We start from the raw sequence: 27,773 nt of genomic DNA, 5'->3' as shown, positions 1-27,773 counted from the left end.
TGAAGATGATCATGCAGTTCATCTTTCAATTCCAATGATCGGTTCTGGGGTTCCTACCGAATCAGATCAGATAACTCAAAGAACACTTCCAGAAGATGCTATTGGGTCTCCTTATTTATACTATGAGCAAATTCATCTTTCAAATCCAATGATTGGTTTTGGGGTTCATACCAAACCAGATCAGATAACTCAAAGAACACTTCCAGAAGATGCTATTGAGTCTTCTTATTTCTACTATGAGCAAATTCATCTTTAAAATCCAATGATTGGTTTTTGGGGTTCATACCAAACCAGATCAGATAACTCAAAGAACACTTCCAGAAGATGCTATTGAGTCTTCTTATTTCTACTATGAACACATGGCACTTGTTCCAGTTAATGTTTGGACAGGAATATCACATTACTTATTCGATGTAGAGCCAGAATTTGTAGATTCGAAGCATTTTCATGCTATTACACTGAAAAGGGCTATATTCATAATTCTGCCAATTGAGAACATATTTTCTCTAATTCTGCTTCCTCCATATACTGATGCTTTTCCATTGACAAAGAAATGATGGTCTTCCTGGGATCCAAGAACAAAGTTGAACTGTTATAAACATGTACAGGAAGTGCCAATTTGACAGAAAGGATCTGTAAGGCTCTTGAAGCTTATGACAATGAAACACCTTCGAGTGTCCAGAAGTATGTTCTTGATGAGTGATTGAAAATGGAATCTGGTATGGATTAGAAGGAATAAAATGGTTCCACTTGAACCTGATGAGGTGGAAATGCTTCTAGGTTTCCCTAAAAACCATACACGAGGAGGAGGATCTTCTAGAGACATGTTCCCCGGTGGTATCCATGTCCTGTCTTTTTCTTCTGGGATCAGTGATGCAGAGGCTGTCTTCTATGGTCTTGGCATATTTTCGAAAACAAATGTGCAAGAACTGAATGATGATCGGTTGGAGCAATTGATGAATAGATTTGTCGAATTCGACCTTGTTGTCGGTGACATTCCATATAGCAACCTTACTTATATAAAAGGCCTATAAGGGTAGATTCTGTTCCAATGTCTTGTTCTGTGCCCTAAGTCCTCAAATTCAAATTCAGCAATCTTCTGAAGGACATAATGGGTATCATCTTGACAAAGAAAATGATCATCATAGAAAAAATAGCACTGATGTATCAAGACTTGAGCCTACACCAGAGAGCAGGTAGTGACTTGTTCATGGCTTTATGATGTAATCTTCTAGAGAACATGAATTGATGGTTGGGGAAAATAATCTGTCTGGTGATGCTTATCGCCCTCAGCATGAGATAAACGATAATCTTTCTTGATGAATTGCTAATGTCATAGGAGAGTGTCACAAGTTCAATTCTCCAGACTTTCTGGCTTCTTGGACCACTTGCCTTCAAAAATGTGAAGCGCTTCATTCTTCTGGCTTCGTTCATTCTTTTTCTACAACAGAGGTAGAATAAGCAACAATTGCTTTAAGGACCTTCCTCATTTGAGACTGTACTGTTTGAAAATGTTTTTTCTCCTTTATTGAAGAATGAAAGAATTTTGCAAAGTATTACCCCTTTCAGGTTCACAATATAATCGAATCATAAACAATGAGTTTAATGAATATCAAATAAATCATCTACACTTTTAAATCATTCAAAAATCATAGTCCTATGGCAAGTGTCAAAATTATTGACTGATTTGAGGTGTAGGTTGATTTTGGTAAAGTAGGTTCTTTCAAGTTGGTTCAGTATGTCGCTTCGGGCTTCCACTAACTTGAAGAAATGGTTGTTATGCTCATCTTGTAGAGATGCTTCTCGTTTCCAGAATCTCAGGAACGTTTTTGAGATGTGTGGTGCTTCATTAAGAGCTTAAGATCGTCTCTTATGTCGTTGTTGCACCATTCAATATTCGAGCTGCCTTTTTAGGTTTTCAACTCGAATCCTCCTTTGGTTTCAAAGATGTTTTTTTTTTAAAATTGATATCTTGAACCCTCCTTTTATCATTTTTCATATCATGCATTAAAGATTTTAAAAACTAATTTTTGCAAATAAAAATCAATCTTGAGAGGCGGAATGAATTCTGAAGATATTCTCTTTTACTTAGAAATCCATGTACGATTAAAATGGACTTTTCAGGTACGTAACGTAGGCCATGGCTTATGGTTATGAAAAAAAAAACCTAAATAAATGTTTAAGGGTCATCAAACCAAGGATCAATTCATTCTGATGCCATCAATCTTGTTTTGTTTGACTTGGATCTGCCTTGCTGGGGAATTTTCCATCAACTGGATCCCTCTAGACTGCCAAATTTTGGATTCATTTCCATTTTCTCATATCTCCAACATTTCTTGCTCTTCTTGTTTGTACTTGATCAACCTTGTAACTTGAGGCTCAATAAGTCACCCATCTTGATTCAATTTTTTTTTTCTTTTTTCTTTGCTGGATGAGTATAATACTTCAATTGCTTTGAGCACCTCCTTTTCCTTTTGCATTTTGGAGGTTTTCCATTATTCTTGATTGGATTGATCTTCAAGCACTCTGTATTTGACATACTTTGTAGTTCAAAACTTTCATGACTTCATGGAAACTTGTCTTCGTAATAAAGCTGTATTGACAATCTTTATTCTTGTGAGCCCATATCCTTTACCTTGCCCCCCAATGTAGAGGGTGATCCTTGGTTAGGGTTGAATTAGAAGAAACATTATTCAAGCTCAAATGGGGACAACCAAGGATATATATGTATATTTTAAAGGATAAATGAAACAATGCCGTTTATCATCTCATACACAGAAACCTTTGTAAAAAGAGGTATCCACAGGGGGATGAATATTCCAGATTAACTTTATTTACATGAAAAAAAATGCATGATATATTTATTTCAATCAATCACTTTCCCCTTCTTCTTTGAGTATGCCCTAATCACTCGAAATTATTATCGATGAGTTGGTCCCTGATACCTCATCTCGTATCTTCTTGCAGTAAAATTCATGAATAGTTGACAGTTTGGTTCTTTTGAGGTCTTTTGGTTTATGATGGTTTTGTGTTTGGAAGGACCAATGTGTGACTTTTGAAGTCGTATATGGTGGAATGTAGTATCATCAATCAAATCTACCCGAGAAGGTAAATATCTGAAATAGGTGTAAAAATAGGTAGAGACATTACTTCGGAATCTTTGTAGTGTCAAGATTTAGTTTGAGTAATTGGCATTGGATGGGATATTGAAGATATAATTTTACCACTTGCCAATAGATCTATAACTCTTGAAAAATTAAAAGAATATCTAATCTACTTGATACTCAATAATCTCAAGATTAAAATTTGATTCCTTGCTCATAACCTTAATAAGCAACACACATTTATTTATTGCACAAAAAGCGGAGAAAGGAACAAAAAACAAGTTCAAACAAGATGCTGAAAATAGAAAGGTACTACAGTAGTAGATAACACTTCCACTTGTTCATGCATCATCACTCCTTTAATGTTGGTTGTGTAATAAGATCAGAATCATTGTCTTCATTTACCTCCCATTTCTTGATTATTTTTTGTGTCAAGACTCTTTTTTCAACAAGCATCTCTATTTCTTTTAACAGTTGCTTACAATTGCCCGTGGAATGCCCAAATACTCCCAAGTGAAAATCACAAACACTACTTTGATCATAGCTATGAGCAGAAGGGTTTGATGTCACTTTAGTTGGTCTTGGTGTGATGTACTGACTTTTAACCAAATGAGGGTATAAGTCTGAAATAGAAGTTTGGAACACTTCTAAAGTTTTTCTTGATCGCATGACTTTCTTTGGTCGATCCGAACAGTTACTTGCTCTTTTTCTTTTGCAGTTGCAGGGATTCTGGATGCGACATACATTCACATCATCAGCTTTCACTTTTTGATCCGTTGGGCTCTTGGATGTGACTTTTGAGTTTTCTTCATTGATTACATTCTCAATTAAATCTCCACTTGTCACAAGATTCTCGAATTCTTTTGTCGAATTTGCCTGCATTAACTCGAAGAAAGGCGCTGGAAGGGAATCACGAAACATATGTGATATCTCTTCTTCTAACATGGGAGGTTGAACTTGTGCTACCACTCTTCTCCATCTTAAGGCATATTCTTGAAATCTTTCATTGGTTTTCTTCTTTACTCTTCGAAGATCCATACGTGTTGGAACTAAGCCTTTAACATACCGATATTGTCCCAAAAATGCATCAGCTAGATCTACCCATTTCTTGATCTGTTCTTGGGTTAACTGATTGTACCAGACTACTGCTGGGTTAACAAGGCTATCATGGAAAGAGTGAATTAACAGGTCATCAGAATTTAAATATCCTCCCATTTTTCTGCAAAACATTCTCAGGTGGATTAGGGGACAACTTGTGCCATCATATTTCTCAAAATCAGGCATTTTGAATTCATGGGGAATAATCAAATCTGGAACCAAGCTAAGCTCTTTTGCTTCTAATTCTTTGTGGTAGGCACTAACATCTTTCATGTTTCTGATTGCTTTCTCTGTTCTCTTGACTTTATCCTCATATTGTGAATAATTAATGAGGCTATTCTTTGGGTTTGAGTGGGATGCCCCAGGGTATGTTATCTTTCTCGACTCTTCAATCTGATAGCACGATTTCTCTATAGCAGTTGTCTCTTCTTCATCAGATTCCATTCCCTGAATAATTTGATCTGATCCATCTGGTACTGAATCTGACGCTTCTTTCCTTGTATCCCGAGGTAACCCTGTCAATTGTTCTGGCCACTAGTCTTGTAGTCCCTTATAAGATTGCTCCATTGTTTTCATGATGATAGTAAAGTAATATGAATGAATGGTCTTGGTTTTTACTGTTACAGAACCTTTCATGAATTATTTACATGTTTTTATAATCAAAGTACATAACAGTACTTAAATAAAAATTTGAAAAAAGCATAACTGGAAAAATAAGAATGCAAAATGTGCATTTCATAGGCAAACATAAAAGTATGAATGCAAAATGAAAAATGCAAAGATGCAAAATGAAAATGCATGTATGAAAAGGTGTTTCTCAAGAGTGATCATCTTAGAACAGATTTCATTGAACACAAAAATTTCGGTACATCAACAAAACTTTTACATGTAGGGGACAACTTTTAGTCCTAACTTCAATAAAACTTTACATATAGGGAATAACTTTCCCATTTTCTTCTCTAAAACCAAGTTAGTTTATCAGCTTATGGACCATATAGCTTGTCTGAACTGCAACTTCTTCCATGACATTCTGGTGTTCTTTCATCTCCTATGTCAATTCTCGGAGTTGATCATTTAAATTTGTGAGAGAACATTTGTGTTCAAAAAGTTTTTGGACAAGATCTTCATGTATGTTGCAACTCTTTTTCAGTTTGGTGACCCCTGTTATCCACTCTTCTGGGGTATTTCCTATACCAGCATTTTGAAAGGCTTGACTGACCTTCTGGAAGTCTTCATGTATGGTTTCCATTTTGGTGCTCAATTTATCGTTTTCAATCTTCAAATTACGTATTTGAGCTTCAAACCTCAGCAAATCTTCTTCTCTATGGGCGCCCCTACTGATACTCTTACCTTTGAAGACTTTTGGTATTAATCTAGCAGGACCTTTGGTTACCAAACTAGGTCTATCATCTACCATAAATTGTAAGGTTCCATAATCCAAAAGACTTTGGACTCGAAGTTTGAAGGCAAGACAATTCTCAATGGTATGTCCTTGAGCTCTGGCATGATATTCACAATGAACGTTGATGTCATACCAATTTGGATACGGAGGTTGGAACGGTTTTATGTAATATGGAGCCACTTCTCGTGCTTCAAGTAACTTTTCATACAACTCTTTATATGATATAGGTATAGCATCAATATGAGAACCGCCTTTTATCTTGGATTGAACCTGAGTTTTAGATATCGGGAGCATACTAAACTTCGATGATTTCAGATTACATGGTTTCTTCTCTTCTCTGGGAGCTTGTACAGTCGTCACCATTTCTTTGGTATCTCCAGACGATTTGTGAATACGAATGATGACTGTCTGTAATTTCTCAAATTGGTTAAGAATCGAAGTCCCTTGCGTATCTGAAACTGCAGGGTTAGGTTCATTGAGCTCTCTCTCTTTCTGTGCTGGAATCTCTTTTCCTTTGGCCAAAACAGATATTCTATCCATCATCTTGGACATCTGCTCTCTTATTTCTCGTATCTCCTCTTGATCCTTAATGGTCATACGATCTTTGGGTGCATAGCTTGCTTCTATCCTCAGAGTTTCCTCAGGATGTCTTTCTTTGGCCGCATCATATTTTGTTTTATCATAAAACTTTTTGTCCATTTATGATTTCTTTCTAATTTGATGAACAATCTTTTCAGTTAACACCTTTTGGTCATGATCATGGAATGCAAACAAAAGAAAATAATTTAAACAAATTAGAGTGGAAATAACATACATGGGAAAATAAGAAAAAATAAAATGGTTAATACCAACTAATTGAAAGAAAAAATTTATTTATTATGGTATATAATAAATCCTAACCTCATGCTTTCTAGTTCCATGCTTTGTTTGGAAAAATTAACCTAACCGCATGATTTCTAGTTCGCATGCATTTATTCAGGGAGAAAAAATAATAATAAATTAAAAGCTAGAGCTTATTTCTCCTTTGTGTACACCTATGAACAAAGGTTCAGTACAGTCTTAGATTAGGTGAATTTCTAGGGTTTATTATATGCAGAGTTTCAGTTCTAGGAGTAAATGTACTCGAATTGTCTTTGTTGATACCCCCTTGGGCTGTCAACCCTCAATCCTAGTCCATTACAGACTTAAACGGATCGAGTTCAATTCGAGGGGACACATTTCTCTATACCTGACACGGAGAATAAATTCTCACGAAGACATAGAGCATATGAACCCCGAAAGTTACTTGCTAGGTCTGACACGGAGAATAAATTCTCACGAAGACGTCGTTTTCACTCCCACTTAAAAGGGACAAACTCAATTATAGAGCTTTATGTTATGCAATGCAAGTGTTGTGTGTGAGGAGAAATGTTCAAACCTCTGACAGAAAAATAAATAATGAAATAAAATACTTGCAAATAAAAAAATATTAATAAGAAAATATATACATACTATGAAAATAATAAATATATATAAAAAATTTGAAAAGGAAAAATCATAAACTAAATATATAAATTTTAATTTATAATTAATAGAGACAATTTATAATTGATTTTAAAAGTTTGACAGTCCCCAGCGGAGTCGCCAAGCTGTCGTAACCGGTTTTCGTCCGGGCACGAAATATTTATTCTCGGCGGGAAAATTGATGTGAATAAATGGTTTTGAAAATAATTTGGGAGTCGCCATCGGCCTTTTGGGTCAGGTTGGTCGAATACCTAAAAAATATCTTTTAAAAGAGTTTTTAAGAAAACATCAATTAAAAGATAAACTGATATGCGTTTTAACCAAAAATTCGTTCTTTTTAATAATAAAAAGGGATTCGTGGTCGGTTACGTTTAGGGAAGGATTAGCACCCCTACAACGCCCAAAATTGGTACATTTTTTTTTTAATTATAAATTGTCTCTATTATTGGAAATTTAAAAATTCAAAGATATATTTAATTCATAATTCTACTATTTCAAATAATTTTAAGAAAATATATTAATATACATAAATAAGATATTTACTTATTTAGAAATATCAGAAAAGGGCTTCTAGGTACCTTAAGACAGCTCTTTTCTTCGATATTAATAAATAAAAATAAATATTAAAAATGTAATAAAACTAAATTATAATTTTTATAATATTTAGTTATTTAAAATACCAGAATAGGACATCCAGTTATATTAAGACTGCCCTTTTCTTTGATATTGAAAATAAATAAACATTATTAAATAAATAAATAATATATATATTTATAATATAGTAAAACAATAATTAAAGTAATGATTTAAAATATATTAAAATAATAAAAATTAAATTAAGTTAAAATATAACTAAACAATGACTAAAATAAATAAAATAATAAATGTAAAATTATTTAAATTAATGAACATAATTCGAATCATCATAAAATAAAATTACTAATAGTGTAATTAACCCTTAATTAATTAATCAGTGATTAAAATAAAATTTATCAAAGTTTAAAGGCTCTATCTCGAATAAATAAAAACTCTAAGTGCTAAAAATGTAATTTAGCCTTATTTAATTAATCGGGTTAAAATAAATGTTAATAAAATTATAAGGTACTAAATCAGTTATTTACCCTAAATATATATATAAACTGATAATGACTAAAATGTAATAAAATAAAATTAAATGACATAATTAAAAGAATCAAAACTTGCTTTCAGTGACTAATTTGTAATGTTACAAACTCGGAGTGACTGCGGAAAGGGTTTAGCCATACATGTAAATTACGCATATACCCCTTCCCAAAACGACGTCGTTCGGGAAGGGGTATATATACCCTAAACGCCTGGCCCGAAGGGCCAAGCTTTCCCATTTCTTTCTTTTCTTTCTTTCTCTGAGAGATAAAACTCTCTCTGCTCTCTCTAAACTCTCTCCCCGGAGAGAGAGCTGACCACCGGCCGGCAACCATGATCCGTCGCATGTTCCGCCGCCGGCCACCGCCTCCGGTGGCCGGAAATTCCCAAATTTACCTAAAGTATAGATCTAAACGCCCTAAGACCGATTCCGGTCTTTGTTTTCCCTAAAAGACTCCTAATCGGAGTAAATCTACGAAAATACCTTCGGTATTTTCTGTTCTCCGGCGATGTTTAGTGCTTCCGGCGATGGTCAAGGCTCCAAGGGTAAGTTTCTTTCTTCTTTCTTTGTTTTCTGTTTTGGTTTTCTGCTGGTTGTGGGTTCGTGGCTCCGTTCTTTGCTTGTTGTGGTTCCTCCTCCTCTTTGCAGGTTCGGTGGTGGCTTTTATAGCCACCATGGTGCTCGGTATGGACTGGTCACAGAGGGGCTTCTCGGTGAGTCACCGGGCTATGTGGTGACTCACCTTGGTAGCTGCGACGTGGAGGAGAAACTGGCTCTTCTGGAAGTTTCATCGAGGCGGCGTCGTCGTGGTTGCAACGGATTGGGTCACCTGGCAGTTGAAGCGTCAACGTGGGGCGGCTGACCGTCGGCAATGGCGAGAGGAGACACCTGGAATCATCAGAGGCGGCTGGAAGCATCTGGAAACGGCGGCAGCAACAATAGTGCTAGGGTTTAGAAACCCTAGCTGAAACCCCAAATCAGTTTAGGGTTTCCATTTAGGTTTGGGTTGGGTCTGGTTGGGTCTGGGATTTGAATGTAATTGGGCTGTGATTTGGGCTTTGTAATATTTAATAAATAATAAATAATATTACTATTAATAATAATAATAATAATAATAATAATAATAATAATTTTAATAATAATAATTTAAAATGAAAAAATTGATGTCTACACAAAGCAATGAAGATTTGCAAATATTTTGACAAATAAAGATGTTCTTTGATGTACATAGGAAGCCTGAGAAGTGTTGTTGGGGATAAAAGTGAATTCCAGATTTGTTGTGTTTGATGAGTCAGATGATGAAACCAAATCTAAAGCCCATCCAGCTGCAGCAAATACTTCAAATACAGAGTAACATCATCTTCTTTTACAGGGAGATCATCAGAACACCACATGGATAGAAAATCTCCAAGAGATGGTGAAAATATTGCACTAAAAAATTCAGTCTGAATGAGCATAAAAGAAGCAGTCATAAATCTTGCCATAAAGGATGCAAAAAAGGAATAATAGAACACAAAAATATATCAATTTACATGAAAATCCGGCAAAAACTTCGAATATTACAAAAGTTAGTAAGGTTTTTGTCCACCGGGAATTATGTAATTTTTTATTAAAAAATTAGTAAAAAAGAGCTGTCTCAGAAGTACTAATATAGCAATTCTCTAAAAATCAGAGGAACAAATTCTATGGTCTGAACATATAATAACTTACGAAGTACAAATTGATGTACGATCGAAAATTTGAATCATTAGAGAAGATATCAGCTAGACGCTTAGCATTAAGTTGAAGAAGCCCCATAGGATAGGTTCTATCAGAACTAACACTGAGATGTTTTGGATTTTTACCAAGTCCACTCTTCAAAAACTGAAGGACCTGCCTCATTATAATTAGTGTATTAAACACAAGAATCCAGGTAAACAATTCTGTGTATAATTCTCTACCAAAAAAAAAAAAAATTCATAACAAACAAAAAACTGACCTCAAGTGCAACAGACTTTGCTAAATCCAGGCTTCCAGGAGAACTGGCAACCTCATCAAGGTAAGAAATGCTTTCTGCTTCACACAAATGCAATAACTGCATAAACAGGACACTTCATTACAATAGTGTCATATCAAAAGGGAGCTGCAGAAGATTATAAAGCATCTTAAACCTCAACATATATAGACAAAACAAATGCACACGCTTAGGACTTACAATTGACAGGACTTTAGCTTTCAGCCTAGATAATGCAGCCATGATTGTGGAGGATTCAACAAAACCTGGTTCATGTAACTTCAAGATGGATTGAGCCAGGAAAAGAACACCACCTTTTCCACATAATTCCTGAACGAATACCAAAGATGAAATCCCATTGCTCATATTAAAAAATGTATTAAATTCCAGAAGATCACAGTGATACTCTAAAAATTTATAGCCTATAGGACTCAAAACTTAACAGCGATCTTGTAAAGATCTTCCTCAAAACTTAACAGCGATCTTGTAAAGATCTTCCATACAATTATTGACAAATCACCTTGGGTACAATTTATTGAAACCATAACTTCTTAATTGCCTAAATAAAAATTATGACATTTTAGATCCCAGATCCTTTTCACTAGTAATCTTCCTCTCTCGTTTTTCACAAGAGAATACCAGTAAGTAGAAAAATGATGTGACCAAAACAGATTATTTTTCCTTAAAACTTAGTTAGGGTAATGTCTCTTAATACAATACTTTATGCCAGATGAATATATAAATGAAATGCTGGCACGCAAACCTTATTCTTCAGCAAGCGTTACCGAAATGGTTTTTGCTGACACAATAACTGAAGGAACTGTAAAGAAGCCTCGCATTGTTGGCAAAGATAGTTAACCATTGATTCAGTAGGACTCAGCTTAGCATAAATATCGGAATGTTGAGCAAACAACTTGTTTTGGAGAAACTTGACAGCTAGATGAGTTGCTCTGCAAGCTACATCCATAAACATGTGATAGGGAAGCGGTGGCGGATTAATGAATGTTGATCTTGTTGAAGAATCAAACCTAGAAAGCTCTAGACTCGATAAAGAACAAAGGGGATGAATAGGGGAAGGTGACGGAAGTAGCTAGGATTCTTTAGGGTTTCTTTTAGGTGCTAGAATCAAGGCAATAAGATTAGAACAATATAAACAAAAGATAAAGAAATTGAAAATAAAATAAGATAATAAAGAAATCAAAAGATCTCCCTTATGAAGGTGGACGGTAAAGATGATTGATGGTGCGGATGGATTTGTGGAAAATAGATGGATAAGTGTCCTATCGAACCCTTCTCGTCGTAATGAAAAGGCAAACTCGATAAATGGCTCTAAGAAACCCTCCCAGTTGCAATGAAAAGGCGAATTGGAGTGTGAAGATTAATCTTCCTCTCAAATAACTTGAAAGAACTCCAAGATAAGAAGCTTCGAAGGCACAAGGCAATCAGCACTTACAAAAACGAACTCTCGTTGTATTATTAATAAAAAAAAATCTGATTTACAAAGTTGAGTGAAGCCTCCTTTATATAGAGGGTGAGTTCTAAAGGTCCTAAACAACTAATGAAAAAATAATAACAAACTAAACTTGTCTTAACTCTAATTCCTAATAAAATAATAATAACTAAAAATAATGTTTTAACTCAACCTTAATTCCTAATAAAATAATAACTCTAATCCTAAAATATAATGCATCATCCTATATTAAATTATATTACAAATAATTAATATAAATATTGAAAATTTATAATATTTACAAAAATACATATTAATCTCGTATAGGAATTTCTGCATGTGCTATCTTTAGTAAAATGAATGTATCTTGAGTTCCCAATATCGGATTGTTGCGATTCAAGAACCGTTGGAAAAATAAGAGACAAATGGTTGTATCTCCAGAAGACATGTCGACCGGATAATAACTGGATCCTATTCAAAAAGTTTTTTTAAATCTTCTGCTATTAGAACCTTACGGATGAATGCTTGAACTACGATTTGAAGCTTGAACTGCGATTTGAAGCTTGTCTTTAAGAAGTTTGGTTCGGCCTCGTGTGATAGGGCCAAGTGGTATAGTAAATTCATCATCCTTAGCTTTAGGGCGTGTGGTGCATGTACCATCTCCCCCTTCTTTAAAAGGATTCGTCTACGAATCTGAAATATCAAAAGGAGATAAGTCATAAACATTAAAGGATGCACTCACGTTATACTCACCGAGAAGATCAATGCGGTAGGCATTGTCATTGATTCGTTCAAGGACTTGGAATGGGTCATCGCTTCGTGGGTATAGCTTGGATTTCCTTTGTTTTGGGAACCTCTCTTTTCTCATATGAACCTAAACCCAATCTCCTAGTTCAAAGGTGACATGTCGCAGACCCTTGTTAACTCGGTTTGCAATTGCCTCGTAGGTTTTCTCCATCTTGAGTTTGGCTTTGGCGTGAATGTCTTTGATAAGGGCAACCTTCTTTTCACCATTTAAACTTGCAACCTGATCTAAAGGCAAGGGAATGAGATCCAAAGTAGTTAATGGGTTAAAACCATAAACTATTTCGAATGGAGAATAACTTATTGTGGAGTGAATGGATCGGTTATAAGCAAACTCAACAAAAGGTAAACATTCTTCCCAATTACGAGTATTCTTACCTACCACAGTTCCTAGCAAAGATCCTAGAATCCGATTTATTACTTTGGTTTATCCATCGGTTTGAGGATGACAAGCGGTGGAATAGAGAAGTTTTGTGCCAATCTTACCCAATAATACCTTCCAAAAGTGGCTTATGAACTTAGTGTCACGATTGGACACAATGGTGCAAGGAATGCCATGAAGGCGGACTATTTCTCGGAAGAATAAATAAGCAAAGTGTGGGGCATCACCCGTTTTATGCAAGGAATGAAGTCGATCCAAGGAGAAGAAGAAATCGGCAAAGGCGTGTACAAACCATTAGGATTTACCTTTGACTTTTCTTGTTTGCACGTAATGCATGATGCACAAATCTTTTCCACTATTTTGCGCATGTATGGCCAAAAGAAGTGTTTTATCACCATATCGAGTGTTTTGTGAACATCAAAGTGTCCCATGAGTCCTCCGACATGTGACTAGTGAACCAAGAACTCTAGCAAAGAGCCTTGTAGTATACACAATTTGTTCATGCGAAAAAGAAAGCCATCTACAAGATAAAACATGTTAAAAGCACATTTTACACATTATGTATAAATCTCAGAAAAATATGGATTGTTAGGATAAAGTTATTTGATATGTACAAAACACAAAACAGTAGCATGGATTTGAGTGATAAGTGTGTATCATTGAGATAATACATCAGTTACGATGTTATATTTCCCTTGTTTGTATTTGATTATGTAAGGAAAGGATTCAATGAACTCAACCCATCGAGCTTGTCGTTTGTTTAACTTACCTTGTCCATTTAACCATTTGAGTGATTCATGGTCCATGTGAATGACAAACTCTTTAGGGAGAAGATAATGTTGCCATACTTTGAGTGCTCTGACGAGTGCAAGAAGTTCCTTGTAGTAGGTGTAGTAGTTCAATTGTGAACCTTTTAACTTTTCACTAAAGTAAGCGATATGTTATCTTTCTTACATGAGGGAGAAACCAATGCCTATGCCTGAAGCATCACATTCTAGCTCAAAGGTGTTAGAAAAATTGGGAAGACGGAGAATAAGGGTAGAACATAACTTATCTTTAAGAAGTTCAAAAGCTTCTTATTGTAGTGGCCTCATTTGAATTCAACCGACTTTTTGATGATCTCAGTTAATGGTGCAACAATGGTTGAGAAATCTTTGACAAAGGGATAGTAGAAACTTGCCAAACCATGGAAAGATCTTACCTCGGTGATGGAAGTAAGCGTGGGCCATTATTGAATTGTATTAACCTTATCTTTATCTACATAGATACCCTGTACACTAACTATAAATCCTAAAAACATAAGCTTATCACTGCAAAACACACACTTGTCCATGTTAGCATATAAATGTTCTCGTCGAAGAACTTCGAGAACCATTCGAATGTGAATGACATGAGAGTCAACAGAAGACGAGTATATAAGAATGTCATCAAAGTAAACGATAAAAAATTTACCTATAAACTCCTTAAGAATGTGATTAATCAATCTCATGAAGGTGCTTGGAGCGTTTGTGAGTCCAAAGGGCATAACAAGCCATTCATACAAGCCGAACTTTGTCTTGAATGCTGTTTTCCATTCTTCACTTTCTTTCATTCGAATTTGATAGTATCCACTCTTCATGTCAATTTTGGTGAAGATACTTGCACAATGTAGTTCATCCAACATATCATCTAGGCGTAAGATTGTGCCATTGTACTCATCGCTTCTATAGTCATCAATATCTTCTTTGGCTTCGGCATGTGATGGAATATTGAGGATGTCGTCATCGGAGTCAGAATTATAAGATTCATCACCTAGGATGGTTAGGGTCCTCGTGTTTTGATAATTGCGGCTGATATGGCCTTTTTCTAAGCATTTAAAACACTTGATGTCTCTTGCTTGGGTGTCGTCTTTAGGGGATGGACGTGTGTCATTCTTTACTGGTCATTGTTTCTCTTTGTCGGGTTTGTCACCTCTCGAGTTTTTTTGAGAAGATGGAGAAGAAGATGAGGAAGGATTTGAAGGATTACCTGAGTAAAAGAATGGAGTACCTTGGTAATGTTCTCTGAGTCAGAATCTTTGGATTTGTGCTTCAATTTTCAATGCTTTCTTTAGTGTATTTTCAAGGTTTTCGTACCCATAGAGATCAAGAAGATCAGTGATGTTTGAGTTTAAGTCGACGACGAATCTTAACATGATTTCCTCTTCTTCTTCGGTTATGTTAGCTCTATTGAGTAAGGACTGCATCTTCTTGTAGTAATCTTCAACTGAACTTCTACCTTGTCGAAGTCGGTGTAATCGTTGTTTAACTTCTCGTGTATAATGTGTCGGTAGGAATCGGTTCCTCATAGCATGTTTGAGTTCAGTCCAAGAAGTGATTGGTTGAATTTGGAAGTTTTCGATCTTTTTTCCTTGTTTGCATCCACCAAGGGTGAGCATATCCTTCGAATTCCAAGGTGATGAGGGGAACTTGTTCAACTAGGGGGCAAACATGGTATGCAAACATGAGATCAATTTTTCCTTCACAATCGATGTACTTGTCTGGATTGTAGTTTCCTTTGAAAGATAGGATTGTGAATTTTGGTTTTGCAAAGAGTTCGGGTGCTTGAAAACGTGGTTTTGCTCGCTTGGGGGCCAAAAGTTCAGCATTGTTTGGCCTTGGATTCTAGTTTGGTAGATCCAGTTGTAGTTCTTGTCGTTCTCTCACAGCATTGTGAAGTTGATCAAATTGAGTTGTGAGTCGTTCAAGTGCGACTAAGATAGTCGTAAGTGTCTCGTTGTTATTGTCGCCCATACTACAATTATAATACTCAAAAGAAGATTTTAAAGTATAATAAAAATAAAATAACATAAATTCAACAAAGCAAGAAACCTCACAAGTCAATCCAAGAAAGTAACATAGCTGATATTGTACTCTTTAAAACTCACTTTACCAAGTAGTCTTCCATAGTTCGTATCGGAGTTTGATTACTAGCAAAACCAATAAGAAAACCTAAAACTCTAAGAGGCCAAACAAGGGTTAGACTCCAAGAGAACGAGAATGCAAAGAAAGAAGAAGTATGAAAACTATTTAGTCCTACTAACACAAGAAAGATAATGTGTTAGGTAATGCAAAAGAACAATATAAAAGGAAAACCAAAAGAACCTAAAGCACTAAGAGTCAAAGAAAAAAAATCAAACCAGAAACCTAAAACATGTTGTGTCAACTTGAGAAACGTTTTTGAGGGGGTTAACGTTGTCCAAATATTTTGCAAAAATTCTTGAATGTCTTTCGATGTGTCAAAAAACCACTTGTAAAATTTCAGAACCAAATACCTTCAGTAGTATCCAGTAGACTCTGTTGAACGGTGAGTCCTCAAAGAATTTTTTTTTCGTGATCACTTTGTTTGAAGGTGTTCTTGATCTCCAAAAATTCTGATTTTTTGTGTGAATGATCTTCAACATATGCAGTTTCAATCTGGAAATTATCACTGCCAAATTCCACATTTAGAATTTTCAAGAAATTCGACAAGATTCTAGATCGAATCTGCCGATGAAACTTGAATGATGTATTTTAAAGCTCTAATGAACTACAATTGAGGTGAAATTTGAATTGAAGATTACTCTTAGGATGAATATGAGATATGGAGAAAATCAACCCTAAATTCCTTCATTTTCATTTTTTTTTTGAATTTTTTCTTTTTCTTTCGGCCTTATTTTGTTTTTATTAAAAAAACAGCAAACTAACAAGAATGATTTGAATCTAAATTAAAATTAAATAAAAAGAACCTGAAACTATGAATCTTTTGTAAACTAGTTCCGTTGGGGTACCTTGACGATTATATGTACAAGAACAAGCAAGATTGCTTGCTTATTTCCAAGAATCAGCTCAAATCTGATACCAATTGATAGGGAAGCGGTAGCAGATTAATGAACGTTGCTCTTGTTGAAGAATCAAACCTAGAAAGCTTTAGACTCGATGAAGAACAAAGTGAATGAATAGGGGAAGGTGGCAGCAGTAGCTAAGATTCTTTAGGGTTCTTTTAGGTACTGGAATCAAGGCAATAAGATTAGAACAAAATAAGCAAAAGATAAAGAAATTGAAAATAAAATAAGATAATAAAAAATCAAAAGATCTCCCTTATGAAGGTGTACGATAAAGATGATTGATGGTGCAGATTGATTTGTGGAAAATATATGAATAAGTGTCCTATCGAACCCTCCTAGTCGTAATGAAAAGACAAACTCGATAAATGACTCTAACCAAGCCTCCTAGTCGTGATGAAAAGAAAAATTGGAGTGTGAAGATTAATCTCCCTTACAAGAACTTAAAAGAACTCCAGGAGAAGAAGCTTCGAAGGCACAAGGCAATCAACACTTGCAAAAACGAACTCTCGTTGTATTATTAATCAAAGAAATCTGATTTACAAAGTTGAGTGAAACCTCCTTATATAGAGGATGAGTTCTAAAGGTCCTAAATAACTAATGAATAAAACAATAACAAACTAAACATGCCTTAACTCTAATTCCTAAGAAAATAATAATAACTAAAAATAATTTTTAACTCAACCTTAATTCCTAATAAAATAATAACTCTAATCCTAAAAGATAATGCATCATCTTATATTAAATTATATTACAAATAATCAATATAAATATTGAAAATTCGTAATATTTATAAAAATCACGTATTAATCTCGTATAGAAATTTCTGCATGCGTTGTCTTCAGTAAACTGAATGTATCTTGAGTTCCCGATATCAGTTTGATGCGATTCAAGAGCCGTTGAAAAGATAAGAGACAGATAGTTATATCTCCAGAAGACATGTCTATCGGATAACAACTAGGTCCCCTTCAAAAAGTTTTTGTAAATCTGCTGGTATTAGACCCTTACGGATTAATGCTTGAACTGCGATTTGAAGCTTGTCCTTAAGAAGTTTGGTCCGACCTCGTGTGATAGGGCCAAGTGGTATAGTAAATTCATCATCCTTTCCTTTAGGGCGTGTGGTGCAGGTATCAACATGTCAACCTGAAATGGAATTTGAATCAATACAGTCAACAACATACATGACAGATTGAAGAACTCAATAAGACTATTACTATCATGGAATGCTAAGGAAGAAACATGTAGAGAAAACAAGTTCATAAAGGAATATAGAAATATCATGCATAATGATTCCATAAATAATTTTATGTAACACATCTCGTTTTCCCTCAAAGTCGGTTCATAATAATGTTAACTAAGTGATACCTTAGGATGTGTTATCATAACAAGAGCCAGATCTTGCCACTGTGAAGATATACATCCAATCAATAGATACAGGCTACATGCCACAAGAGATGAATGCAAAACTGGCACAGGATCTGAATCATGGATGTCCTACAACATGAAGCATGTTTGGATAAAAGCAAATTCATTGTAGATATGACATAATTGAAAGGGCATAAAAGAATAATACAAAAATTGAAGATAAGAAGTGAAGGAAAGAATAAAAAGGAACTTGTCTATAATCATTGAGAACAAGAAGCACATAAAAGACCAGATCAACCAGCTGATCTGATACTTTTACATCATCAAGAAGAACCTGTAAGCAATATAAGAGGAGAAAGGATTAGGAGAAAGAAAACTTACAGTATAAAATCATCAAAACTAGCCGTGTTATGTAGTAGATTGGCTGATGAAAAGAGAAAACATAAGATCCAATCCAAAAGGACATTTATAACACTAGATTGAGTATTGGATAGAGAAGTGACTAATGCAATTAAACAGGTACCATCTGTAATAACCGCGGTGGTGAATTTAAAATAAAGATCTTTTTTAGAGAAAAAGTTCATACTAGACTTTAAGTTCCTTAGAAATTCACAAGATGTTGCAAACTCTATCTAGATTCAATCAAGGATGTATGGGGATCTCAAGGTATTGGTGAGGCTTGCCATCTATATTAAGCATTACAGTCACAGGAGGAAGAATATAAGAGGTTATTCCCCGGGTTATATCTAAAAGAATTTCCAGTCATATAATTAAAAAGGCCATAGCCCAAAATATGGGATGAAATAACATCTGGACAATTTAAAGTTAAGGAGTAAACTTATTTATCCTACAGTATAATTTCTAATGCTATAACTAGTTTCAAAATCCAAACATTGAGATATTAAAAATGAAGGATGTTTATAGTAAGCAGTGATCATTTATCCTACACTACAATATCCCTATTTTGACTTTCATTTTGATGCTGTAACTTTTTCTACTTATTTCAAGTTTTTGTTATATTCAAGAACAAACTCGGCAAATAATGGAACAAAAAGAGAACTAAAATTATTATAATAGAAAATAACCAGTGGGTAATTTTAAGAGCAACCCGCTCAAGTTTAGTATGGCGAGGTGATACATGTATAACAAGGCTTACATCAAAGGAAGAAGTAATAACTCTTCCAAATGATCCACTCGTCCAAGCCTTGGAAAAGAAGACCAAAACAACAACAGACTTACGACGACTTTTTGAATGGGATTCTGATCTTATTTGGTCAACATGTCTTCTGGAGATATGATTTTTTGTCTCTTAGTTTTCCAACGGTTATTAAATTGCATCAATCTGACATCAGAAACTCAAGATATGATAATTTTAGTGAAGACGGTGCATGCAGAAAATCCTATACGAGATTTTATAAATATTACGAATTTTCAATATTTTTATTGATTATTTGTAATATAATTTAACATAGGATGATGCATTATCTTTTAGGATTATAATAATTATTTTATTAAAAATTAAAGTTGAGTTAAGACATGTTTAGTTTGTTACTATTTTATTCATTAGTTATTTATAACCTTTAGAACTCATCCCCTATATAAAGGAGGCTTCATTCAACTTTGTAAAGACATATTTCTTTGATTAATAATACAATTTGAGTTCGTTTTTACAAGTGTTGATTGTCTTGTGCCTTTGAAGCTTCTTCTCCTAGAGTTCTTTCAACTTCTTGTGAGGGAGATTAATCTTCACACTCCAATTTGCCTTTTCATCGCGACTAGGACGATTGGTTAGAGTCATATTATCGTGTTTGCCTTTTCATTGCGACTAGGAGGGCTCGATAGGACATTATCCATCTATTTTCCACAAATCCACCCTCATCATCATCATATTTGTCATCCACTTTCACACTAGAGATCTTTTGATTTCTTGATTATTATACTTTATTTCTAAGTTATTTATGTTTTATTTATATTGTTATAATCTTATTCTTTACCTTGTTTCCAGCACCTAAAAGAAACCCTAAGAACCCTACTTGTTGCCGCCACCTTCCCCTATTCATTCCCAATTGTTCTTCATCGAGTCTAGAGCTTTCTAGGATGAATTCTTCAACAAGATCAACGTTCATTAATCCGCCACCACTTTCCTATCAATTGGTATCATATTTGGGTCGATTCTTGGAAAGAATCAAGCAATCTTGCTTGTTCTTGCACAGAAAACCACCAAGGTACCTCAACTGAGATAGTTCGCAAAAAATCATCGTTTTAGGTTATTTTTTATTTAATTATAATTTAGATTCAAATCCTTCTTGTAAGTTTTTTATTTTTCATAAAATAAAAAGAAACAAAGGGGCTGAAAAATCAAAAAGATAAACAAATACAAAAAATTCAAAAATTGCAAACGAAGAAATTTAGAAATGATTTTCTTCAGATCTCATATTCATCCTAAGAGTAATCTTCAGGCTAGAATCCACCCCAATCATAGTTCATTAGAGCCTTCAAATACACCGTTCAAGTTTCATCGACAGATTCAATCTAGAATCTTGTCGAATTTCTTAAAACGTTTACAGGATAAATTTCGTAGTGAAAATTTTCAGATTGAAACTACATATATGGAAGATCATTCACCAAAAAAATCATAAGTTTTAGAGATCAATAACACCTTCGAACAAAGCGATCACGAAAAATAGACTGTTTGAGGACACACTTTTCAACAGAGTCTACTCAATACTACTGAAGATATTTAGTCCTGAAAATTTACAGGTTGTTTCTACACATATCGAACGATATTCAAGAATTTTTCTAAAAGTTTTGGACACCGATAACCCCCTCAAAAACATTTCTCAAGTTGACCCAGCGTTTTCTAGGTTTCTGGTTTGATTCTTAGTGCTTTAGGTTCTTTTTTTTTTGCTTTTATTGTTCTTTTTCATTATCTAATGCATTATCTTCCTTGGGTTAGTAGGACTAATGTGTTTGCATACTTATTCTTTCTTTGCATTCTCGCTCTCTTGTAGTCTAACCCTTGTTTGGCCTCTTAGAGATTTTAGGTTTTCTACCGCCCTTGCTAGTAATCAAACTCCGATACGAACTGTAGAAGAATAGTTGGTAAAGTGAGTTTTAAAGAGTACAAGATCGGCTTACTTGCCTCTCACTATGTTACTTTCTTGGAGTGACTTGTGAGGTTTCTTGCTTTGTTGAATTTTCTTTCTTTTATTTTTATTTTAATTTAATTGTTTCGTTGAGTGTTGTGATTTTCAGGATGTTTGAACCAAGAGAATTTTTTAGACCTAATTGTATGGTTATACGTTGGTTTTAAGTATTGAAGATACAAAGAAGCTGATATTCAAAGAACAAACTTATTTCATTCCCGATGTTTGACACAAGGTAAACCTTACTCCATAATCATTGATAATGGAAGTTGTGCAAACTGGTGAGTAGATACTTGGTAGAGGCACTCAACCTACCTTGTCAACAACATCCAAAACAATAATGTCTGCGATGGATTAATAAAGAGTACAAGATGAAAGTAACCAAACAATGCCTAGTCAAACTACAAATGGGCAAGTATTGTGATGAAATTTGGTATGACGTGATTCCAATGCAAGCTTCTCACATCCTTCTGGAAATACCATGGAAATACGACAATGATGTTACCAACTATGGTAAGGCAAACAAATACACTTTGAACCTAGATGGCAAACCTTACACTCTTAGGCCAATGTCACAAAAAGAAATCCCGAAAGATCAAATGAGAATTTGTGAGTAGGTGTGAAAAGCAAAAAAAGAAAAAACTGAGAAAGAGGAAAAAGAAAAAGACGTCACTAGTTACAAAAGCTAAAAGAATAATGACCCATGGGAGATGAGTGAACCTAATTGTGAGAAGAAAAGAGTAACTCAAAATCTATGTGTAAACACAAAAGAATTGAGAGAGAACATTCTTTACAAACAACCTTGCATCATTGTTCGCTTTAGGGAATCAATTGTTTCGATTTCTAACATTAAAAAGGATTTGCCTAGTGTGTTTTCATCTTTTTTACATGAGTTTTTAAAAGTGTTAGGTGATCCACCTACAGATTACCACCGGAAAAATAAAAACAAAATCAAACCAATATAATTCCAGGTTCTATCATACCTCATCAAACATACAATCTCAAATAAACCAAAGAGTTAGATTTGTCACAAAAAGGCTACATCCAGGAAAGTCTTAGTCGTGACGCCATCTTAGTGACGAAACATGATTTAAACAACTCCACAGGCTTATAGTTCGTGCATAGGGAATCCATGTAAATGATGAAAAAGTAAAAGAAACACGGGACTAGCCTTCACCATCATCCATCACCAAGAGTTGTCGAATGGTGCTAGGTGACCATCATGACGGGTTACCACCTGAAAGCCTTAATCACTATGTCTTATCAATGAAGAGTCACGATTTACGATAGTCCACAGTTAAGTATTTTATTACTCATTTTAATGATATTGTAACGTACTTCTCCTTTTTACAAGGTAAAACTCTTTAAGTTGTCATTTATAATACACACAACACCTTTAAGTGCATAAAACACCGAGGAAAGCAAAACACAATAGACGATGAACTATCACGTCCCGAGAATTCTTAATTCATGAACTACAATTAGAAGAGTTAAGGGATTACTTTCACAAACCAGTTGATATGGTTTTTCAACACTCATTCTCGCTACATATGAGTCAAACCATGGAGAGAATATCTAAAGCAATCATAAAAAAAGGCAACACTAACTGGTGCCATGTCCAATTTCAACCTAAACATCATATTACAAAAATTGTATGCAAAAGAGGATTTCAAGACTACAAGAAATTAGTTCCTACAAAGAAGAAACCTTGACTAAAATGCATAAAGACACCTCACATTGATCCTGGTAAATGTTTCACAAGTTTTTCTTTCAACACATCTAATTCTATTTCTCTTGGATTTTCAAATTCGATGATGAAACCTTTTGAGAAGTGGGGGAATGATAAATGCATCGGAGTCCATAATGATAATACATGCTTCTTTGGAATATGTTTCTACTCGAACCTATTAGAAGAACAAAGCCTCGAAATTTTCAAATTCGATGATGAAACCTTTTGAGAAGTGGGGGAATGATAAATGCATCGGAGTCCATAATGATAATACATGCTTCTTTGGAATATGTTTCTACTCGAACCTATTAGAAGAACAAAGCCTCGAAAATTCAAAGCATATCTATTAGGTAAGCATAATGTGAATGAATCATTAAACGATTCTAATGTTGCTCCTTTTAATGTTTCAGATTCGAGGTCGAATCTTTTTGAAGAAAAGGAGGATGGTACACGCATCACAAGGCTCACATAAAAGGAAGTAATAACTCTTTCAAATGATCCACTCGTCCAAGCCTTGGAAAAGAATACCAGAACAACATCATACTTACGACGACTTTTTGAATGGGATCATGATCTTATTTGGTCAACATGTCTTCTGGATATATGGCCGTCTGTCTCTTAGCTTTCCAACATTTCTTAAATTGCATCAATATGATATGGGGAACTAAATATACAATCATTTTAGTGAAGATAGTGCATGCAGAAAATCCTATACGGGATTAATACGAGATTTTGTAAATATTACGAATTTTCAATATTTTTATTGATTATTTGTAATATAATTTAACATAGGATGATGCATTATCTTTTAGGATTAGATTTATTATTTTATTAAGAATTAATGTTGAGTTAAAACAATATTTTTAGTTTTTATTATTTTATTCGGAATTAGAGTTAAGACATGTTTAGTTTGTTATTATTTTATTCATTAGTTATTTAGGACTTTTAGAACTCATCCCCTATATAAAGGAGACTTTATTAAACTTTGTAAAGACAGATTTCTTTGATTAATAATACAACTTGAGTTCGTTTTTCTAAGTGTTGATTGCTTTGTGCATTCGAAGCTTCTTCTCCTGGAGTTCTTTTAAGTTCTTGTGAGGGAGATTAATCTTCACACTCTATTTTGCCTTTTCATCGCGATTAGGAGGGTTGGTTAGAACCATATTATCGTGTTCTTGATAGGACATTATCCATCTATTTTCCACAAATCCATCCTCTCCATCATCACCTTTGTCATCCACCTTCACAAGGGAGATCTTTTGATTTCTTGATTATCATATTTTTTTAAGTTCTTTATTTTTTGTTTATATTGTTCTAATATTATTCTTTACCCTGTTTCCAGCACCTAAAAGAAACCCTAAGAACCCTACTTGTTGTCGCCACCTTCCCCTATTCATTCTCCATTGTTCTTCATCGAGTCTAGAGCTTTCTATATTTGATTCTTCAACAAGAGCAACGTTCATTAATCCGTCATTGCTTCCTTATCACGAAGAGGCCAATTCACACAAGGAATGTAAGAGTCGGATGCCACATTATGAATATATGAGCAGAGCTTCATCTCTATGAGACACAAGCACGACAATAAGGTTCAAAGGAAGAAATCCTAAGGTTTTCCAAATCAATCTAAAAGATAAAACAATTGTATATGAGATGTTTCATTGGAAAAACAGAAGAATGAAACCATGGTGATAATGAAATGAGGAGATTATACCTTTACTTCTAATCCTTTTCCAATAACAAAGTTAATGGTGAAATTTTCAGTCTCTCAGCAACTTATTAAGCTCTTGTGAGTTAAGCTCATGAATCTCCTTAACTACTGAAATCAAGTTAATTGCTTGTTCATAAAGCACAACACATCTGAGAACCCGATGGACTCAACTTCCACTTTTCTAGGTTAAAACACAACCAAAATGTCTGGATTAAAAAAAGAAAGGCAAGGGGTAAATCTGATGTTCAATTTGGACAAGGACACCAACCTGTTCAACAGTGCATATTGCTTCCCCCTCGCCTCGCTTCATGTTCAAAAACCTAGCTACAAACATTGTGTTACTAAAGACTAAAGAGTATATTTGGTATTAAACAAGTGGTTTGTCCACATTAGATAACCATAAAATTGTTTTCCACTATTTAAATGTACGAGAATAACCCCTCTAACAAAGAAGACAAGTCAATTATAATGAATTTTCCATGAGTTCTCAAACCAACCATTAACAAAGAAAGTTCCAACCATTCAAGGTTTATAATACTTATATAGCACTGAAACTTACTAGTCCTCCCAAAAGTAACATAAAAACAATGTTGTACTCCATTTTCATCATTCCCATATTCTTATTTTCATTAAAACATCTTTCAATATTGCTAACCATTCATCCTACAACCAATTCAGCCTAGAAAATAATATCACACACATAGTTAAAAGTAGGGCTGAGCAATGGAACCGAGAAAACTGAAAAATCGACATGAACCGAGTAAAACGGTTCGGTTCGGATTGGCATTATACGGTTCGATTTTCAGTTCGGTTTAAAGTCTTAATTATTTTGATTCAGTTCGGTTCGGGTTTTCCATAAGGAACTCATTTGTTCCGTATTGAATAGGTAATTTTTTTAAAAAAATTTATAGTTTCAAGTGATTTTTTCATTGAAAAAACCGAACCGAACCGAAAAACCCGAACCGTTGAAAAAACCGGTTTCGGGTTTTTCGGTTTTTTAACCATTCGATTTCGGTTTCGGTTTAAATTTTGAAAAACCGTTTATTTCGGTTCGGTTCAATATTTGATAAAAACCCGAACCGAACCGAATACACCCCTAGTTAAAAGGAATTCCACGCTACTGCTCCTCAAACCAGCCCTTGCTAAAGCACACTTATATAGTTGAAACTTCCAAATGAAACCAAAAACGGTCCATAACAAGAAAAAAAGTCCTCCATTCCATTTTTTTATTTCACTAAAACAGCTTCCAAGATTTCTAAACATGCATCAACATCTATTAAACGGAAGGACAAAATCATGGCGCTATCGCTGAGCAAGAAGTCAGCGTCTTGAAAATAAATTAGAACATAAATCCAAACCTGAAAGCTTCAAAATCATTCTAAGATTGAAAAAATCAATTCAAATAGAATGCTACATTCAACGAACAAAAAAGAGAAGGAAATAATAGAGGGGGGAAACTAACCTTTCAAGGAAAAGTTCAGAAAACCCCAAATTAAAACCGAATAGGAAAAACCCTAGGAAAATTTGAAAAGAAGGGTCAAAATCAAAATTGAACAACATCTAGCATTGAAGCAGCCGCTCTTTTCCTTTGTAGTTGGCCAACCCCAGCCCCGAGTTCGATTTTCTGTGGGCTATAACTTTGATTAGTACTAAATGGTTGATTTGTCTAAGAAGATAGTCAAACAGTGAATAATAATAGGGGAAAACTAACCTTTAAAGGATAACGAAGCTTTTGGCAATTGCAATTTGCAATGTGAAGGTAGTCAGTAAAACAGTGAATATTGTAATGCAAAAAATTATATAGGACAAAACTTTATTTAATCCTTGAGTTTAATTATTTTCTATATTAGTACCTAAAGGAGTAAGTGTTCAATTTATATTAATATCTGAATTTAGGTTTCGTAACATAATTTTTTTACAAAGTTTCATCATAAGTTAGTTATGCATTGATTGCTTTGTCTATATTAACCCTTAAATCAAATTTTAAATAAAATTAAATTATTTTAATTAACAAATAAATGTATTAACTAATTGAAAATCTTCAGGAACCAAGAGAAGGTAAATTACATGAGTCAAACTTCAATACATTTTTGGAGGTGATTGTCAAATCATGGTGTTTTGTTGTTATATTCAATTTTATTTGTTAGTTTTAATAATATTTTTATCTTAATAATAAAAGTATTTGTATTTTTAATTTTTTAAACTTATTATAAGTTTTAGGGTAAAGTACACAAATAGTCACTAATGTTTTATCGATTCTCATACTAAAAGCACAAAGAAAAATATAAATACAACGAGGAAAAAGGAGATGATAAGATATTCTAGCCAACCTGTGCTAGCATAAACAACATTTTATCAACTGTCATACCTCATATAGATCAACAGGTGTCAGACTTAAATTTGCTTCACTCGGTGCCACCTTCAAACTCTTTTTGAATATGACTTAAAAGGTTCTCTTGGTTCCTTCCATGTCACTAGATGGTTTCCTATCTTACATGAGTGTTCAAGTTTTGAAATTTGGGATGAACAGCTTGACAGCAGATATGGGGAAGGATGGCAATGTGTAGTGGGTTCGAAATTTGGGTGTTATTTCTCTCATTTTAGAGAAACTTTCATATACTTCAAAATGGAGTCTCTTCATCTTCCACCTCCCGTTGACGTTGATTCTCTATCATGCTTTCATCATTCTTTTTACGAAAATTAGAATTAGTGAAGATACACAAACCAAATATCAATTTTAGAATCTTTATCTCATATTTTCTTCAATTAAATTACACGAAAAGCTCACAGAAGGTGGAGGGACGAAGGTGATGAGGCAGTTGTAGTGGCTCTACTTTGGATTTTTATTTAAAGTTGAAGATATGATTGGTCAATCGGTCATGTAAGCAATTAACAGACCAGGTAAACGATTAACAGTCCAGCTCAGTTTTCCGTTACCTGCATTAATGATTGTCAATGTTGAGTGACTAATTGATTACAAATCAATAATGTTAGTTATCGATTTGTTACTTTTGAAACTTCAATGAAAAAATGAAAACTTACTCAAACATTAATGATCATTCATGTAATTTACCCTAAATTTTAATTTTAACCAATATAATATATAAAATAATAAAAGGTTAATG

At 34.2% G+C, this 27,773-nt stretch overlaps 1 pseudogene; it reads right to left on the bottom strand.

Moving 5' to 3' along the window:
- Nucleotides 1-25,357, bottom strand: part of LOC120200489 — a 71,783-nt pseudogene extending 46,426 nt beyond the window's left edge.
- Nucleotides 25,358-27,773: the final 2,416 nt, after the last annotated feature.

Source organism: Hibiscus syriacus, unplaced genomic scaffold (assembly GCF_006381635.1).
Source record: "Hibiscus syriacus cultivar Baekdansim isolate YM2019G1 unplaced genomic scaffold, ASM638163v2 tig00005974_pilon, whole genome shotgun sequence".
Lineage (NCBI taxonomy): Eukaryota > Viridiplantae > Streptophyta > Magnoliopsida > Malvales > Malvaceae > Hibiscus > Hibiscus syriacus.
The sequence above is the reverse complement of the archived record's forward strand: the minus strand, read 5'-3'. Positions and strand labels throughout refer to the sequence as shown.